This window comes from Mustelus asterias, chromosome 14, assembly GCF_964213995.1.
Source record: "Mustelus asterias chromosome 14, sMusAst1.hap1.1, whole genome shotgun sequence".
Taxonomy (NCBI): domain Eukaryota; kingdom Metazoa; phylum Chordata; class Chondrichthyes; order Carcharhiniformes; family Triakidae; genus Mustelus; species Mustelus asterias.
Genome location: NC_135814.1, coordinates 84,267,379 through 84,288,534, shown reverse-complemented (window position 1 = coordinate 84,288,534; position 21,156 = coordinate 84,267,379). Strand labels below are relative to the sequence as shown.

The window sequence follows — 21,156 nt, the reverse complement described above, 5'->3', positions numbered from 1 at the left end:
CTATTTGACCCTAACATAGAGCAGCGGGTGCAGTATGTCAAACACTTGTGTCATATTTTTTAAGCCAATGAAATCGGCAGGGTGGAGGATGGGGGGTGGGGATGTGGTGGGGAGAGAAGCAATGGGTAATCCTATTAACAACCTGCAGGGCTCCAAACTATAGCCTGATAAAGAGTCTGAATTCTCCAGATGCCCCTGACTCCAAAAATTTTGAGGAGCTTGTGGAATTAGCCAACAGACATTATCACCTGAAGTTCTTGGTGATAATGCAGTGATACAAATTTAACTCATTGAATAAAGCCCCAGCAGACCTGATAGTGGCATTTAGGGCATGCCTAAGGCAAACGGCTGAACAGTGTGAGTTTGGGTCTGCACTCAACAACATGTTGAGAGACAGGCTAGTCTGTGGTGTTAACAACATAACTATACACAAGAACTTATTACCAGCAGCAGAGATTACTTTAAAGAAGTAATGAGAGGTCGACCCTGCTGTAGAAAGTGCACACTGTAGAGTGTGCAAGCGGGCAAGGTCCACCAACTTTGGTGGGAAGCTGCTGGTAGTTGAGGCGGCAGGGATGAGGGCACAGAAAGTAATGAGGCAAAGAGGCTTGGAGCAAAAGAGAGTGCAGAGGTATAGGGAATACGGTTGACAGACCAAGAGCTATGAGGACTGCCACTGATGTGGGGGAGATCACCTCCAAGAGAGATGTAAACTCAGGGAAACTACATGTTGGGCGACATTTTCCGGCGGCGCTAGCCCTAAATCCGGAACTTCCCGCTAGAAGTCAATGGACCTTTGCATGGTACGCCATCCCCTGCCCCCACCCCCCCCCCCTCCCCCCCCACCCCTGCCCACTACGATTTCTGTGGCGGGTGGGATGGGGAAATTCTGGTCATTATGTCAGTAGTAGGAGGGGACGCATTAGGAACAAGGACAAGATTAAACAGAACTTATTGGGGGGGCCAACAAAAAAAAATCAGACTCCTGTACAGTGTGTTGAGAATAACCCGGAAAACAATTCTGAAGTAGACAGGTTAAATAAAATTAAGGTGGACAAAAGGGCTCCAATTACAGTTGTGTTGATTGTAAACGGTCAGCCATTCAGAATGGAGGTGGACACAAGTGTCTCCGCTACAGTTATAGGGGAATAAACAATCGTTGCTCACAAAGAGGTGTTCAACTCCTGAAGTTAAGAAGCACAATGACCAGGCTAGCAACATAAACTGGGGAAGCTTTAAGGATCCTAGGAACAATGACAATGCCCATAAGCTACCGGCATCAGTTAGCTCAATTTCTTTTGATAGTAGGGGGGGGGACGGGGGGGGGGGGGGGGGGGGGGGGGCGGGCAAGGGCTAAATTTGATGGATTGGCATTGGCTTCACCACATTAGATTAACTTAGCCAGAAATCTTCAGATTTCAGAAACTTCCATAATGTTGTAAAAAAAAAATTACCAGGAGGTGTTCGAAGATGTGTTAGGCAAGATACAGGGCCTAAAAGCAAAACATTATGTGGATCCTGAGGCCATGCCCAAGTTTACTGAGACTGACCTGGACCTTATGCCTTACATGAGAAGGTTGAATCTGAACAAGTGGCTGGATGAATTTGGTATCAACAAGCCTGCACAGTTTCCTTAAAGTTTAAAGTTCATTTATTAGTCACAAGTAAGGCTTACATTAATGCTGCAATGAACTTACTGTGAAATTCCCCTAGTCACCACACTCCGGCGCCTGTTCGGGTCAATGCACGTAACCAGCACGTCTTTCAGACTGTGGGAGGAAACCAGAGCACCCGGAGGAAACCCACACAGACACAGGGAGAACGTACAAACTCACACGGTGATCCAAGCCGGGAATCAAATCCGGGTCCCTGGCGCTGTAAGGCAGCAGTGCTAACCACTGTGCCACCGTGCTGCCCCAAATGGGCAGAGTAGCCAGCTTCCACTGTGTCAGTGATTAAGCCAGATAGAACCATTAGGATATGTGGGGACTACAAATTAACCATCAACCAAACATCAAAATTGGATCTATATCCAATATCAAGAATTGAAGATTTGTACACCAAATTAGTGGCAGGTTTAACGTACACTAAACTTGACATGAGCCATGCATGCCAACAATTAGAGTTAGACAAAGCATCTAGAGAATTTGGTACTATAAATACCTACAAGTCTTATACCAGTATACTTGGCTCCCTTTGGAATCTCATCAGCATGTGCAATTTTCCAGCGCAGGATTGAAAGCAGGACCTACCTAAGGTGATTGTCTATCTAGATGATGTACTTATTACAGGAGCATCTGAAGAGGAACATATGGCAACTCTCAAAGAAGTTTTAAAGAGATTTAAGAAGGTCGGAGTAAGGCTAAAAAGGGAGAAATGCACGTTCTAGGCCCATGAAGTTACGTATTTAAGGTTCAAAGGGATGCAGAAGGGCAGCACCTGATGGAAAAGAAGATAAAAGCAATTAAGGAAACAGAGGTCCCCAAAAATGTGACAGAATTGAAATCCTTTTTTAGGAATGGTGTATTATTATGGAAGGTCTATTCCTAATCTTTCTATAGGAGGAATTTTTCATTCAGTATGTGGATGGCCTGACTAGAGAGGGGGCAAATCTTGACCTCCTCTTGGGAAATAAGGAAGGGCAGGTGACAGAAGTGTTAGTGAGGGATCACTTTGGGACCAGTGACCATAATTCCATTAGTTTTAAGATAGCTATGGAGAATGATAGGTCTGGCCCAAAAGTTAAAATTCTAAATTGGGGCAAGGTCAATTTTGATGATATCAGACAGGAACTTTCAAAAGTTAATTGGGGGAGTCTGTTGGCAGGCAAAGGGATGTCTGGTAAGTGGGAAGCTTTCAAAAGTATGTTAACCAAGGTTCAGGGTAAGCACATTCCCCTTAGAGTGAAGGGCAAGGCTGGCCGAAGTAGGGAACCCTGGATGACTCGGGACATTGAGGTCCTGGTCAAAAAAAAGAAGGAGGCACATGACATGCATAGGCAGCTGGGATCAAGTGGATCCCTTGAAGAGTATAGATGGTGTAGGGGTAGAGTTAAGAGAGAAATCAGGAAGCCAAAAAGGGGGCACAAGATTGCTTTGGCAGATAAGGCAAAGGAGAATCTAAAGAGATTCTACAAATATATGAAGGGCAAAAGAGTAACTAGGGAGAGAGTAGGGCCTCTTTAGGATCAACAAGGTCATCTATGTGCGGATCCGCAAGAGATGGGTGAGATCCTAAATGAATATTTCTCATCAGTATTTACTGTTGAGAAAGGCATGGATGTTAGGGAATTTGGGGAGATAAATTGTGATGTCTTGAGTGTACATATAACAGAGGAGGAAGTGCTGGAAGTCTTAAAGCGCATCAAGGTAGATAAATCCCTGGGACCTGATGAAGTGTGTCCCAGGACATTGTGGGAGGCTAGGGAGGAAATTGCAGGTCCCCTAGCAGAAATACTTGAATCATCAACAGCCACAGGTGAGGTGCCTGAAGATTGGAGGGTAGCAAATGTTGTGCCTTTGTTTAAAAAGGGCTGCAGGGAAAAGCCTGGAAACTACAGACCGGAGGGCCTCACATCTGTAGTGGGTAAATTATTGGTAGGTATTCCGAGAGACAGAATCTACAGGCATTTAGAGAGGCTAGTACTGATTAGGGACAGTCAGCATGGCTTTGTGAGTGGAAAATCATGTCTCACAAATTTGATTGAGTTTTTTGAAGGGGTAATCAAGAATGTAGATGAGGGCAGTGCAGTTGATGTTGTCTACATGGACCTTTGCAAGGCCTTTGACAAGGTACTGCATGGTAGGTTGTTGCATGAGGTTAATTCTCACGGGATCCAGGGTGAGGTAGCCAAATGGATACAAAATTGGCTTGATGGCACAAGACAGAAGGCAGTCGTAGACGGTTGTTTTTCAAACTGGAGGCCTGTGACCAGCAGTGTGCCTCAGGGATCGGTGCTGGGTCCACTGTTATTTGTCATTTATATTCATGATTTGGATGAGAATTTAGGAGGCATGGTTAGTAAGTTTGCAGATGACACCAAGAGTGGACAGTGAAGAAGGTTATCTAGGATTGCAACAGGAACATTGAATACAGGAGTTGGGATGTCTTGTTGAAGTTGTACAAGACATTGGTAAGGCCACACTTGGAATACTGTGTGTAGTTATGGTCACCCTAATATAGAAAGGATGTTATTAAACTAGAAAAGATTTACTAGGTTGCTACCGGGACTTTATGGTTTGAGTTATAGAGAGGCTGGACAGACTGGGACATTTTTCTCTGGAGCATAGGAGGCTTATTGGTGATCTTATAGAGGTCTATAAATAATGAGGGACATAGATCAGCTAGATAGTCAATATCTTTTCCCAAAGGTGTGGGAGTCCAAAACAAGAGGGCATAGGTTTAAGGTGAGAGGGGAGAGATACAAAAGAATCCAGAGGGGCAACTTTTTCACACAGAGGGTGGTGAGTATCTGGAACAAGCTGCCAGAGGTAGTAGTGGAGGTGGGTATAATTTTGTCTTTTAAAAAGCGTTTGGACAGTTACATAGTTAAGATGGCTATAGAGGGATATGGCCAAACGCAGGCAATTAGGACTAGATTAATGGTTAAAAAAAGGGGCAGCATGGACAAGTTGGGCCAAAGGTCCTGTTTCCATGCTGTAAACCTCTATGGCTCTATGACTGTACAGTGTTGGCACCCTTATACACGCTGCTCAAGAAGCACCAGTGGTGGTATTGGGGAGAGTATCGGAAAGGAGCCTTTGAACAGGTTAAACTGGCATTGCGGTCACCCAGTCCCTTAGTTCATTTTGACCCCTCACAGGAGATCATTCTAACCTGCAGTGCATCTCCATATGGAATTGAAGCAGTTTTATCACATAAGATGGAAGATGGTGCAGAAAGACCTATTGCCTGCACCTTGAGGACTCTGACCAATGCTGAAAAATCTTACTTTCAAATTGAAAAAAGAGGGACTAGCTGCCATCCTCAGATTGAAGAAGGTCCATCAGTACGTTTATGGATGGCATTTCATAGCAGTTACTGACCAAATACCCCTGTTAGGCTTATTTAGGGAGGATAAGGCCATTCCTCCCATAGTTTCAGTGAGAGTCCAACGCTGGAGTCTTTTGCTAGTATCTTATGAGTATACTTTTCATCATAGGCCGGGTACGCACATGTCAAACACAGACGCTTTGAGCTGCTTTCTCCGATCCGAAAGTATACCCCCTCTACCAGTACCACAGAAAATTGTTCTGGCCCTAAAGGTTCTTCATACATTGTCCATGTTGGCGCGACAGGTCAAGTTTTGAACCCAGAAAGACGTAACATTATCTTGAGTTAAGCATATGGTTCTCCACGGCTAGCATTATGATAACAGGTCTGAGCTATTAAGGAACTTTCAGATAAGAAAAGATGAGTTAAGTTATGCGGACGGCATATTATTATGGGAAGAAAAGCTGGAGGTTTTCTTTCCCGCTCGGAAGTTATTGTTACAATAGTTACATTGTGTCCATCCTGGGATGACAAAGATGAAGATGCTCGCACAGTTATGTGTGGTGGCCCAGAGTACATACCGACATAAAGAGTCTGGTTAAACAATGTGACCCATGTCCGATGCAGCGGAAATTGCCATCTGTGGCAATAATGCAGAGGGATGATTGGGAAATGGGACAAATTTTGTGGCCTTGGTCTTTTCTTCCAAGGTATATTTTGTCAGTCTTGCCCAAGATCTTTATGAAGAAAGGAAAATTTATCCCTATTACATTTTTGCCTCGTTTTCCGAACACCACCTGAGAAGAGGATTGTACAGTGCCTCCAACTCTCATATATAATAAAATTTCACTAAATGATCATCTATTTGTCTGTTACTCAACCTTAAAAAGGGTATTAAACAAAGGGAAATATTATAAGTAGATTTTTTCAATTTTTATTCAATGATCTTCTTGATTTTTGTTTTAGAAATCCATGACACGGCGGAATGAGCCAATAGTTGAGTTGTAGCCGTCCCAGTCACTGTATCTCCTGTATTCACCGGGTCTCAGGAAGTACTGTCGGCCTCTGTAGTTGGGATGTTCATAGAAGTTCCAGTAACCGTCCATCACATGGCAGGAGTCAATGTCACGGTAACGGAAACGATCGTAGACAGAGGGACAGTCATCCATGAATTCCATCATCTGTCCCCCAAAGTCAGGCCTCTCGTAAATCCTCAGTCTGTAGGAGCCTCCACTGGGCTGTGTTAATAAAACAAAATGGAAACTATTGATCTAATGCACAACTTACAAACAAAGCCAAGAAATTGAAACCGTCAGAGTAATTTTGAACGTTCCACTGGAGTGTATTGTGAATCAGGACTTGTTATACAAACTCTCATTTTCATTTCTGCTGGCAAGCCTCCATAACAGGAGCCCAACTCCCAGCAGCAGTTTTACCACCCTACCATAACTTGAAGACTAACACCACACCCCAATCCTCACCTATTGTATTTGCTTCAGTTGTCAACTGCAGCTGCAACAACTGCAATGATTCATTGTAAATTTAAATCTAAATGATTGTTACTGTGAATTGGAAGAAAAAACACATCTCAGCATTCAGATTGATACAAATACTAGGGCTGATTATGTGATTCCATTGTGCTGGGAAATAAGAAGTCGTAATGACATAGGAGATGATGGAATAGTGGTATTATCGCTAAACTATCAAATAAAAACTCAACTAATGTTCTGGGGCATGGCAGCTGGTGGAATTTGAATTCAATAAAAAAAAATCTGGAATTAAGAATTTACTGATGGCCATGAAGCCATTGTCAATTGTCGGAAAAACCCATCTGGTTCACTAATGTCCTTCAGGGAAGGAAATCTGCCATCCTTAACTGGTCTGGCCTACATGTGGCTCCAGAGGCACAGCAATGTGGCTGACTCTCAACTCTCAGGCAACTCGGGATGGGCAATAAATGCCAGCCAGCCAGGGATGCCCATGTCCCAGGAATGAATAAAAAAGGTGATCCTCATCAGAAATTGCATGTGCCAAAATATCAGCGCAATGCTCCCAGCACATAGCCCATGTTGTGTTTGGAGGGCACAAGGAACTGGAGGTCTCTCAAAAAAATGTTATTTTTGCTACTGAACAGTTGCTGCACTAGCAGCACTATAAGACCAATAGACAGAAAAGCTTTATTGAATCAAAGTGTTTTAGTGGCACTCCTGCAGGAGCTCCTGGCCAAAGGGCCATCCTCCAGGGAAAGATGCCATTATAAATATGTAACTGGAAGTGATGGATCGGGTCAATGCTGATTCAACTGCCCACTAAACCTGGAAGCAGCATGGGAGGAAATCTGCTGACCTCAGCAAAGTGGTTGGGGGCAAAATGTTACAAAGACTCATGGGAAATTAAGTGAATAGGCAAAGCTGCGCCATTTAAAGTGGGATGTCATCTGCTTTGGATCCAAGCAAGATAGCTTGGAACATTTCCTTAATAATAATGAACTAGGAACTGTGAAGAAATGGTTAGGTGTCCATATACATACATGAGACAGCGTGGTGGTACAGTGGCTAGCACTGCCGCCTCTCAGTGCCAGGCGCCTGGGTTCAATTCCAGCCTCGGGTCACTGTCTGTGTGGAGTTTGCACATTCTCCCCGTGTCTGCGTGGATTTCTTCCGGGTGTTCCTGTTTCCTCCCAGAATCCAAAGATGTGCGGGTTAGGTTGATTGGCCATGCTAAATTGCCCCTTGGTGTCAGGGGGACTAGCTAGGGTAAATAGGTGGGTTTATGGGAATAGAGCATACTAATTTGCCCCTCAGTGTCAGGGGTATTAGCAGGATTATGAGGATGGGTGGCATTATTGTCGGTGCAGGCTTGATGGACCAAATGGCCTCCTTCTGCACTGTAGGGATTCTATGATTCTGTGATACATTACCAAAAGTTAAGGCATAAGATGTTATTTAATTAAAAAAGCTCATGTTATTCTTTATCTCAAGGAGGTTACCATTCAAAGGTCAGGAAGTTACATTTTAGTTATACAGAGTCTTAGTCCGACCCCATCTGGAATACTGATAGTAAATCTCGGGAAGCATATATTGGATATACTGGATTTGGTATATTGGATTCAGCATTCGGTATTAGGATTTAAAGGATTAAATTATAAAGACAGATTGCATAAACTTGTCTGATCCATTAGTGTATGGTATTGCAATGATTATGCTACTGAAATAATAATCCAGAGAATTTGGATTCAAATCCCACCATGCCAGTTTGAGAATTACAATTCATTAAAAAAAGTCTGGATATGAAATACTGGTATCAGTTAATGACTCACGAAGCTGTCGGATTGTTGCATTTCCAAAAGGAAAACGAATTCTTCCTCAGTCCAGCCAATATGCAACTTGAATCCCAGAGCAACACGATTGCCTTTTAACGTTTTTATTTATTTGTTCAGGGGATGTGGGTCTGGTGCAATATGTAGGCCAGACCAGGTAAGGATGGCAGGTTTTCTTCCCGAAAGGATATTAGTGAACCAGATAGGTTTTTAATGACAATCCACAATGGTTTCACAGACTTTTATTAAATTCAAATTTCACGACCTGCTGTGGTGGGATTTGAACACAGGTCCTAAAGTGTAACATTGGGTCCCTCGATTACTAATCCAGTGACAATACCACTACACTACCACCTCCCTTAGCTGACTGCTCGAGTGAGCAGATAAATTGTATCAAATCTACATACCTACATCACACCACTGAGGTGAATATATTTGTTCAAAATTAAATTTTTTTGTATCTGCAACGTTAATTTTGGATGGGACTAAATATTGGAGAGTACAGAAATGAATTTATGTTAATGAAAGCTTGTGAGGGATGGTGGGATTGGAGCGGCTCGCAAGGATAGTGGGTATTGGTGCCATGGGTTGATACTGATGGTCACACATCAACTGCACAACACTGGAGTGAAACACCTTTCTTTTCAGGAGAGAGGAGAGGTGTTGGTTGTAGAGTTCCACATGGCCACTCATGGGAAATGTATGGCTAGCTCTTGCTGCTGGCTGTGTCCATGGGGAAATAGTATATTGGGTCTTGGGCAAACAAGGTAGCTTTGAACTGCATGGTGCAATTGTACATAGCGTGCTCTTAGGCAAAATCAGCAGCATTGCAGTTCAAGATATTTGTTGCATGGATAACCACCGATTGATCTTCCTATACATTGCTTCTTTGTATGTAACATTGCAAAGGTTTGAATCAAGGAATTACAGCGGGTACTAGCTAGTAACATGAAGCCACTTTAAGAGGAAAACTGGGCCTCTCTCCTAACAACCACCTGAAATAAGCTCTCAGCACCTGGCACCTTCTTCACATATTCCAGGCATGTCACGGGTCACTGCTCTACTGCACATTAACCAAAGAGATCCATTGAACCTTGCATTTCAGTCCTCCTGGGTACAATGTTCATCATAGTGCATATAAGGTACTGAGGGGCCTTCAGCACCCACTAATGTGAGTACTGATGCACACAGCACATTGGAGCAAATATTGCTTTATCGGTCCTTGCCCAGTGCTTCATTTCCACAAAAACATACTTTGATATTTGAAATGCACAATCTGTAGGAACTTACGTAAGTGTACATGTGACATGATCTTATGCAGTCGTTGAATCCCATCCAGCGCTGGTAGTCAGGATATTCTCCCCTGCTCAGAACATACTGGTATCCCATGTAATTGGGTCTCTCATACACCACCCAGCAGCCACTCTCCACACGGATGGAGTTACAGTGACTGAAGTACGAATGCAGGTCAGGACAGTCACCCGAGCACTCATAGTACCGACCCTGGAAGTTTCTTTCTTCATAGAAGATGATCTACAACAGAAAATATGGCGAAGTTATCCTATTGTATAAGACCACAAATTTAAAAAATATGTATTTATTCACAGGATGTGTACATCGCTGCCAAGATCCATATTTATTACACATGCCTCATTGCCTCGAGAAAGTAGTAGTGAATGGCCTTCTCGAACCGCTACACTTTATGTGGTGGATGTATATCTACAGTGGTCAGTAGTGTTGGGGGGCACAGGGTTCCAGGATTCTGACCCAGTGACGGTAAAACAACAATGATTTTTTTCCAAGTAAAGATGGTGTGTGGCTCAGAGGGAAACTTGGAGGTGGTTGTCTTTCATGTAGTTGCTGCCCTCGTCTCGTTTGGAGGCAGAAGGTCGTAGGTTGGGGTGTTGTCATCAAAGAGGCCAAGGGAGTTGTTGCAGTGCATCTCTTTGATAAACACTCTGTGCATGCAGACACAGTGGGTGAGATTTTCCAGCCTCGCTCACCCCGAAACTGGAAAATCCTGCCCGAGGTCAACGGACCTTTCCATGGTGTGCTCCTTGCCCGCTCCGATTTCCGTGGCGGGTGAGATGGGATAATTGGCCCCAGTGTGTCAATATTGGCAGGATGAATGTTTAAAGTGGTGAGTGGGGTGCTGGTCACGTGAGCAATTTGGAGAGCATCTTGGGTATTGTTGGAGTCACTTTTCGCCTGGCATGTGGAGAGTATTCCATCACACGCCTGACCTGTGTCTTGTCGCTGGTGGACAGGCTTTGCAAAGGTAGAAGATAAATCACTCACTGTAGCTTACCCAACCTCTGACCTGGTCTTGGAGCCACAGGATTTTTTTTAGCTGGCCTAGCAAAGTTTGTGGTCAATGGTGGTCACCGGGATGTTGACGGTGGGGGATTTGACAATGGTAATGCCGCTGAATGTCAAGGAGAGTCGGTTGGACTCACTTGCTTGAGATGTTCACCGGCTGGCACTTTGTGTTCCCCAAATATTGCCTGTTTGTCTTGTTTTATACAGACATGGATTGCTTCAACACCTGAGGAGTTGTGAATGGAACTGAATACCGTGCAGTCATCAGTGAACATCCCAGCTTCTGATTTTATGATGAAGGAAAGGTCATTAGGATTTGGCCGAGGTCACTACCCTGAGGAACTCCTGCAGCGATTTCCTAGGACTGAAATGAACAACCTTCAACAACCACAACCACCTTTCCTTGTATTAGATATAGAGTCATAGATGTTTACAGCATTGAAACAGGCCCTTCGGCCCAACTTGTCCATGCCGTCCTTGTTTTTAAACCCCGAAGTTAGTCCCAATTGCCCGCATTTGGCCCATATCCCTCTATACCCATCTTACCCATGTAACTGTCTAAATACTTTTTAGAAGACAAAATTGTACTCACCTCTATTACTATCTCTGGCAGCTTGCCCCAGACACTCACCACCCTCTGTGTGAAAAAAGTGCCCCTCTGGACACTTTTGTATCCCTCCCCTCTCACCTTAAACCTATGCCCTCTAGTTTTGGACTCCCCTACCTTTGGGAAAAGATTTTTTCTATCTAGCTGAACTATGCCCCTCGATATTTTATAGACCTCTATAAGATCATCCCTCAGCCTTCTACGCTCCAGAGAAAAAAGTCCCAGTCTATCACGCCTCTCCTTATAACTCAAACCATCAAGTCCCGGTAGCATCCTAGTAAATCTTTTCTGCACTCTTTCTAATTTAATAATATTATTTCTATAATAGGGTGGCCAGAACTGTACACAGTATTCCAAGTGTGGCCAGAAAGCAAAGAGTGGGGGTAAATGGGTGTTTTTCAGGTTGGCGATCAGTGACTAGTGGTGTGCCTCAGGAATCAGTGTTGGGACCGCATTGTTTACAATTTACATAGATGATTTGGAGTTGGGGACCAAGTGCAGTGTGTCAAAATTTGCAAATGACACTAAGATGGGTGGAAGTGCAAAGTGTGCAGAGGACACTGAAAGTCTGCAAAGGGATATAGATAATCTAAGTGAGTGGGCGAGGGTCTGGCAGATGGAGTACAATGTTGGTAAATGTGAGGTCATCCATTTTGGTAGGAATGACAGCAAAATGGACTATTATTTAAATGGTAAAAAATTGCAGCATGCTGCTGTGCAGAGGGACCTGGGTGTCCTTGTGAATGAATCACAAAAAGTTGGTTTGCAGGTGCAGCAGGTAATTAAGAAGGCAAATGGAATTTTGTCCTTCATTGCTAGAGGGATGGAGTTTAAAAACAGCGAGATTATGTTGCTGCTGTATAAGGTGCTGGTGAGGCCACACTTAGAGTACTGTGTACAGTTTTGGTCTCCTTACTTGAGAAAAGATATACTGGCACTGGAGGGGGTGCAGAGGAGATTCACTCGGTTGATTCCGGAGTTGAGAGGGTTGGCTTATGAGGAGAGACTGAGTAGACTGGGGCTATACTCGTTAGAATTCAGAAGAATGAGGGGAGATCTTATAGAAACATGTAAGATTATGAAGGCAATAGATCAGATAGAAACAGGGAAGTTGTTTCCACTGGCAGGTGAAACTAGAATGAGGGGGCATAGCCTCAAAATAAGGGGAAGCCGATTTAGGACTGAGTTGAGGAGGAACTTCTTCACACAAAGGGTTGTGAATCTGTGGAATTCCCTGCCCAGTGAAGCAGTTGAGGCTACCTCATTGAATGTTTTTAAGGCAAGGATAGATACATTTTTGAACAGTAAGGGAATTAAAGGTTCTGGTGAGCGGACGGGTAAGTGGAGCTGAGTCCACAAAAAGATCAGCCATGATCTTATTGAATGGCGGAGCAGGCTGGAGGGGCCAGATGGCCTACTCCTGCTCCTAGTTCTTATGTTCTTATGTTCTTACCAATGTCTTGTACAACTTCAACAAGATGTCTCAACTCCTGTATTTAATGTTCTGACCACTGAAACGAAGCATGCTGAATGTTTTCTTCACCACTCTGTCCACCTGTGACTCCAGTTTCAAGGAGGTATGAACATGTACCCCTCGATCTCTTTGTTCTGTAACTCTCTCGAACGCCCTACCATTAACTGGATAAGCCCTGCCCTGGTTCAGTCTACCAAAATGCATCACCTCGCATTTATCTAAATTAAACTCCATCTGCCATTCGTCAGCCCACTGGCCCAATTGATCAAGATCCCATTGCAATCTGAGATAACTTTCTTCACTGTCCACTATGCCCCCAATCTTGGTGTCATCTGCAAACTTACTAACCATTCCTCCTATATTCTCATCCAAACGATTAATATAAATGACAAATAACAGTGGGCCCAACACCGATCCCTGAGGCAACTGCTGGTCACAGGCCTCCAGTTTGAAAAACAACCCTCCACAACCACCCTCTGTCTTCTGTCATCAAGCCAATTTTGTATCCATTTGGCTACCTCACCCTGGATCCCATGAGATTTAACTTTATGCAACAACTTACCATGCAGTACCTTGTCAAAGGCCTTGCTAAAGTCCATGTAGACAACATCAACTGCACTGCCCTCATCAACATCTTGGTTACCCCTTCAAAAAACTCAATCAAATTTGTTGACATGATTTTCCTCTCACAAAGCCGTGCTGACTGTCCCTAATCAGTACTTGCGTCTCTAAATGCCTGTAGATCCTGTCTCTCAGAATACCTTCTCACAACTTACCCACCACAGGTGTGAGGCTCACTGGCCTGTAGTTCCCAGGCTTTTCCCTGCAGCCCTTTTTAAACAAAGGCACAACATTTGCCACTCTCCAATCTTCAGGCATACCACCTGTGACTATCGATTGTTCAAATATGACCCAGTGAGGAACTTTTCCTCTGATTTCCAATCAAGCTAAAGATGCTTGCAAACACTTTGGTTATTTTTTTTGCACCATTTGCTGGACCCTGCCATTGTTTAAGATGGGAATGTTCATGGAACTTCTTCTTCTCATTAGTTTTTAAATTTAAGACTGGAATGTCAGGACAGCAGAGAAATGATGAGATCAGTTGATTGTGGAATCACATCTCTCTATCACAAGGTACTTCCTCTCATAGAAATGAAAGAAACCCTACAGTGCAAAAGGAGGCCATTCGGCCCATCGAGTCTGCACTGTCAACAATCCCATCCCAGGCCCTATCCACACAACCATTTACCTTGCTAATCCCTCTAACCTACACATCCCGGGACACTATGGGCAATTTAACATGGCCAATGCACCTAACCCGCACATCTTTGGACTGTGGGAGGAAACCGGAGCTGCCGTTGGAAACCCGCAGACACGAGGAGAATGTGCAAATCCCGCACAGATAGTGACCCAAGCTGGGAATCGAACCCAGGTCCCTGGAGCTGTGAGGCAGCAATACTAACCACTGGGTCACCGTGCTGCTCTGTTTAATACTGTGATCCAATTTCACCAGACTGGCATCTCACTTTCAGAAACGTTGGCATGCTTAACAACATTCCTCATTCAAATAGAATTGACCCCCTGGCTTGATGTTTTTTAAATTCATTGTTGGGATGTGTTTGTTGCTGGCTGGGCCAACACATATTGCCCATCCCTGAGGGCTTTTAAGAGTCAACCACATTGCTGTGGGTCTGGAGTCATATGTAGGCCAGACTGGGTAAGGCAAATTTCCTTCCCTAAAGGGCAGCATTAGTGAACCAGATGGGTTTTTACGACAATTGACAATGGTTTCATGATCATCTTTAGACTTTTAATTCCAGATTTCTCTATTGAATTCTATTTTCACCATCTGCCATGGTGAGATTCGAACCGGGGTCTGCAGAACAGTACCCTGGGTCTCTCGGTTATACTCTAGCAACAATACCACTACTGCCTCCCCCGAAACTTGCTGCATCAGCCGGGAATCAAACCCAGGTCCCCCAATGGCAGGCGAGAATTGCACCGATAAAGTGAGAATATGCCAGGCCAGGTTACAGATTGTGGCTGAATAAATTCTGCAGTTGCTGATGGTCCATCATTATTTTCATTTTTGAAAACCAGTCACGATTCGTGCCAACGTGATGTCACGCTGGCTGGGAAGATATAGAGAGGAAGCAGCGATGTCCAACCTGCTAATCATAAGAAAATCTATTCTAATATATGCTAATCAGGTTTGCACCCTTCCTGGACGTGAACCTAATCATGTCATCGGGAAGGGAGGGGGAAGATCACAAATTGAAATCTCACTGGCGCAAATCCTGTTTTTGGCCCCTTGATTCTGCTTCACCGTTTAATAAGAACAGAGCTGATCTCAACCAGAACGTCAATTTCCAATCCCAATAAACCTTGATTTTCAATTCAAAAATCTATTGACTTAATCTTCAAATATCATAGAATCACAGAATGCCTACAGTGCAGAAGGAGGCCTTCAGCCCATTGAGTCTGCACCGACTCTCTGACGGAGCATCCTGCCCAAGCCCTATCCCCATGTACTTACCCCACTTATCCCTCTAATTTACACATCCTGGGAAAATTTAGCATGGCCAGACTGCCTAATCTGCACATCTTTGGAGTGTGGGAGGAAACCCAAGCAGCCATGGGAGAACGTACAAACTCCACACAGACAGTCACTGGAATTGAACTTGGGTCCCAGATGCTGTGAAGCAGCAGTGCTAGCCACTGTGGCATCTGTGCATTAGTAGCCCAAATTACAAAGGTTCTTAGCCATGAGTACATTCTGTGTGCTTGCTATCTTAATTGCTCCTTCTAAGTGTTAGAGGTCTCTTGAGTAACAGCAATCTAAAGGCACTCAGTCGACTCCATACACAAACAATGCTGGGCACCATGCATCCAATGCAAGGTCTTTAATTACTTATGCACAAGGAGAACTCTCCACGGCCAACACGGGATGACCGGAGCAGTTCTGAGGTTACAGAGAAACAGCTCAGCAGTTATAGTCAATTACAGCAAATCAGGAACACGAGATTTTTCACATCTTCCATTGGGTGGCACGGTAGCACAGTGGTTAGCACTGCTGCTTCACAGCTCCAGGGACCTGGGTTCGATTCCTGGCTTGGGTCACTGTCTGTGTGGAGTTTGCACATTCTCCTTGTTTCCTCCGGGTGCTCTGGTTTCCTCCCACAGTCCAAAGATGTGCGGGTTAGGTTGATTGGCCATGCTAAAATTGCCCCTTAGTGTCCTGAGATGCGTAGGTTAGAGGCATTAGCGGGTAAAATATGTAGGGATATGGGGGTAGCACCTGGGTGGGATTGTAGTCGGTGCAGACTCGATGGGCCGAATGGCCTCTTTCTGCACTGTAGGGTTTCTATGATTCTATGACATTCATATCCACCAATTGTAGCAGAGCCTTTTGCCCTTTCTTATCCAATAGAAAACCAATCTTTCATTAGCATAATATGTCCCCATATCTTGCTATTTGTTAATCGCCATGGTAACTTGTTCTTTGTTTTCATCCTGCTGTCCTAGCCTGGAATGCAGTGTTTATGGAACAAGGTTCCATACACTCGCTAATTCTGCATATGTCAGTGTTGGTCTTACTGAAGATCTGACTGAAGGCCGTGTTTGACTAATAATCATTTTCCATTACTTGACAGAGTTTTTTTTTACAATTATGGAACTTTAATTTTCACAATTGTTGTAACCTTACTTCCACACAAGTAATGTTCAATGGAGGGACAAGAGGTTTACTTATGCATGTGTGTCCTGAACTCACTAAGATCCATGGTATCCAGAGTCAATGTTGAGGATTTCCAGAGTCAATGTTGAGGATTTTCAGAATCAACTGTGCCCCTCTGTGCAGCCACTCCTGGTGCCTCAGTCCTCATGGTGGATTAGGACAGAGCGGGGGGTGGTGATGAGTGAGTCTGAGGCACTGACTGTATATTATAATTCCATGAGTTCTGTGTTAGGCTGCAGTTTATCTTTTCTTTGGGACAGCTCTCCCCATTTTGATCTCCTCCTTTTGGCACAAGTCCCCAGATGTTAACAAGGAGGACTTGTGAGAAGGCGATGGCCTAGTGGTATTATCATTACACTATTAATCCAGAAACTCAGCCATTGTTCTGGGTCCTGGGTTCGAATCCTGCCACAGCAGGTGGCGGAATTGGGATTCTCAAAAAATAGCTGGAATTAAGAATCTACTGATGACCATGAAACCATTGTCAGAAAAATCCATCTGGTTCACTAATGTCCTTTAGGGAAGGAAGTCTGTTGTCCTTACCTGGTCTGGCCTACATGCGACTCCAGAGCCACAGCAATGTGGTTGACTCTCAGCTGCCCTCTGAAATGGCCAAGGAAGCCACTCAGCTTCTCTGCCGTTTGGCCATTCACACTTTCCATTCTCTCTACGGACTGCCATTAACAGCCTTTCCTCTTATTTTTGTGGCTATGACTCATCTTTCATTCCCTCACCCTGCAGTATAAACATCTCCCACTTTCTATGCCTTTTAGCTTTGACAAAGGGTCATCTGGACTCGGAACGTCAGCTCTTTTCTCTCCTTACAGATGCTGCCAGACCTGCTGAGATTTTCCAGCATTTTCTCTTTTGGTTTAAGAAAGCCACTCAGTTGCATCAACTCACTACAAACGTAAGTGTTTCAAGAAGACAGCTCACCACCACCTTCTCAAGCGCAACTAAGGATGGGCAATAAATGCTGGCCAGCCAGCGACGCCCATGTGCCATGAATGAATACAAAAACTTTGCAGCGACAGCTGGATGTGCCTTTTCCATGTCCAAATTCCTGCATTGAGCTGCAATAGTTTGGAAAATGAGACTTACCTTCACCATTTTGCAACAGCTCCACCGGAATAGCTCGTTGCCAATGACGCCAAATTGTGCAGTGTCTGTCCTTTTTATACACTTGCTTGACCTGTGATGTAGTGAAAAGCCTGATGACAAAGCAGAATTCACTTCAAAACTGATGTGACAGCTTTCAAATTGAGAACCTTCTGAGCAATTGTCTTCCTCAAGCACAAAGGAGCAGCTCAATGGAAAAGGTACCATATTCTGTCCAACATTGTCTAGGATTTCGTATGTAGCCTGTAGTGGTGAAAGCCTTTGCTTTTGTCAGCGGGAATCAAAGAAAACAAATGCTAAAATTATAAATAATGCAATTCAGAATTTCTTTTAAGATTTATTTTAAATCCTGTCTTCCCTTGAACCTGGGGAACATGTCTGGGTTCATTATTTGATCCCTGACACAAGCGTAGGGTATCTGATCATGGTGGGTGTCAATACTGAACCCGATGCCCACCTTAAACTGAGAATCAGAAGTGCGCCTGCCGACAATTGAAAGGCAATTAAGTTCATCTAATTTTACCTGAACTGTGCTTGGTGCATGGGCCAATCGGCCAGGTGGTGGTCAAGTTTTTTCACCATTCTCAATCCAGGGTAAAATGTCCCGGAATAAATAAATTGAAAGAAAATGTTTGAGGTTGAGCTGTTGTGCGTTGTGTAGCTAATTTCTTGATTCCGTATGATAGAGAGAGTTTGCAGCATTTTTTTGTGTAATTGTCATTGGAACAATACTGCGATCCCTGCGACTGCTATCAGCCTTCAGAGAGCCCGCTGGAAATGCCCACTTGTACTTCTCTCCATGCCCGTCCTCCCCACAAAGTGCCCAGCCTTTCAGAGCACAAATCGCACTCCGGGGCCAATCGTGGCCGCCCGCACATTTTGGGCCCACTTCCAGGCCAGCTGAGTGCACAGGCCCAATGAGTAAAAGATTCAGGCCCTTGTTATCTATGTAATGGGAAGAAGGTTGGAACCATCACGATCTATCGCTCCAGAGGACAATATGTATGTAAAGGTTCATATTGCCACAGCATCTCAGAGCCCCGAAGTGAACCATAACACCCCCCCCCCCCACCCCCCCACCTCTCCGTTGTGGTACCACCCTCTCCTCCTTTAAATGTCTCCTCTAAATCCACCTCTTTGAACAAAACTTTAGCTACGCCTGCTCCTATCTATGGATGGCACGGTGGCACAGTGATTAGCACTGCTACCTCACAGCGCCAGGAACCCGGGTTCAATTCCCGGTTTGGGTCACTGTCTGTGCGGATTCTACACGTTCTCCACGTGTCTGCATGGGTTTCCTCCAGGTGCTCCGGTTTCCTCCCACAGTCCGTAAGACGTGCTGGTTAGGTGCATTGGCCATGCTAAATTCTCCCTTAGTGTACCCGAACAGGCACCGGAGTGTGGTGACTAGGGGATTTGCACAGTAACTTTATTGCAGCGTTAATGTAAGCCTTCTTGTATCATTAATAAATAAACTAAAAACTCCTTTAGCTTGGTATTCATTTTTGTCTGATGATTCTTCTATGAAGCACCATGGGCCCACCATTTTTCTACATGAAAGGCACAATTTAAATGAATGGTATAGTTTTGATTGAAAAACAATTACCTTCACAGCCCTTCCTTTGGGGCTGGTAATTTTTATAGTTTGGGAACAGCAGGGCAACAAGTAGTGGCATGCTCTGTGAATGGCCAGCATTGCAATCTACCATTGCAATTCTGATGTCTTACTGTATGACCCATGCATATAAATAAATATCTAGACAATTTTTGGTCTTTAGGGAGATGGCAGGAAACAGGGATTTTTGTTAGAAAGTGCAAGTACAGACAGGACATGGAAGTGTGTACATTGAAAACATTAATCTGTTCAAGAACTAAAGGTCTCTGCAAAATTAATTGCAACAACTGCCTCACAGCGCCAGCGACCCGGGTTCGATTCCCGGCTTGGGTCACTGTCTGTGTGGAGTCTGCATGTTCTCCCTGTGTCTACGTGCATTTCCTCTGGGTACTCCAGTTTCCTCCCACACTCCAAAGATGTGCGGGATAGGTGGATTGGAAATGTTAAATTGCCCCTTAGTGCTAGGGTAAATGCATGGGGTTACGGGGGTAGGGCCTGGGTAGGATTGTGGTCGGCACAGACTCGATCGGACGAATGACCTCCTTCCGCACTGTAGGATTCTATGATTCTATGAACATGAGTCAGAAGGCCATTGAAAATACTCTGGACATAGCCACTAAGTGATCAGGAAAACAGTTGTATGGATATCCACTGAAACTTCAAGATGGCAAATTTTCTCATTGCAGGCAGGATGGTCAATTTAACCGTTTAAAGGTTCATTGATCTCAGGCATGAATTTCAGGTGCCCATTTGAGCAGGAATGGAAAGTCCTCTCCATTAGCTGACAAAAGAATTTTCAGCCCCTTAGCCATCTGAACTATAACCCAGCTTTCATAGTGGCAGAAGATCATAGCACTAAACTAAAATAAAAGCAAAATACTGCGGATGCTGGAATCTGAAACAAAAACAGAAAATGCTGGAAAATCTCAGCAGGTCTGACTGCATCTGTGGAGGGAGAATAGAGCCAATGTTTTGAGTCTGGATGACACTTCGTCAGAGCTGATGAAGGGTCTGATGTTCTGACGAAGGGTCACTTAGACTCGAAATGTTGGCTCTATTCTCTCTCTGCAGATGCTGTCAGACCTGCTGAGATTTTCTCGCATTTTCTGTTTTTGTGTGATAGCACAAACTATTTCACACCACATACCAGAGTGCCCTGTGGACATTACAAAAAATTGTAAATTCTATCTCTGTAGGAACATTATAGGGGTGGCAAGGTGGCACAGTGGTTAGCACTACTGCCTCACAGCACCAGGGACCCAGATTCGATTCCAGCCTTGGATCACTGTCTGTGTGGAGTTTGCATGTTCCCCGCCGTGTCTGCATGGGTTTCTTCTAGGTGTTCCGGTTTCCTCCCACAGTCCAACGATGCACAGGTTAGGTGGATCAGCCATGTTAAATTGCCCCTTAATGTTCATAGATATATAGGTTAGGGGATTAGCGAAGTCAGTACATGGGATCCCAGGGATAGGGTTATGGATGGGCCTAGGTAGGATGCTCTGTTGGAGGGTCATGCAGCCTCGATGGGACGAATGGTCCCCTTTTGCACTGTAGGCGTTCTGTGATTTCAGTGATGTATTAATCTAGTAAGAAGTCGTCTCATCCCTAGCTCTGAATCTGCAATTTTGGGTTCAAGTCTCATTCCAGACCCAATGGCTGAGGGAGGTGCGCTTTGCAAATCCCTCCAACATACGCTAATGGCAGGCGGTAAGAGTGAGAGATTCCTCATCAGCCATGTGATGGAAAGAAATGTTAGCCTCTTCCATCGCTATCCATAGCTCTGGATTGCAACCTTCATGGAAAAGTGCATGTTATCACAACAACTCAGATTCCTTGGGGCAAGCTGGGGCTGGACCATCAGTATCGGTCAGATTGGTGCTGACAGCATGGTCGGGGGGGGGATGAGGTGGATTCGGGACCTGTTGAAGCCATGGTGTCGTGGGTTTCACAGAGAATAAGATTGGTGTGATAATGG

General features: G+C 44.5%; 1 pseudogene; it reads right to left on the bottom strand.

The window, feature by feature from the left end:
* Positions 1-5,954: 5,954 nt before the first annotated feature.
* On the bottom strand, positions 5,955-18,148 carry LOC144503413 (gamma-crystallin S-1-like; annotated as a pseudogene).
* Between the last annotated feature and the right edge of the window lie 3,008 nt (positions 18,149-21,156).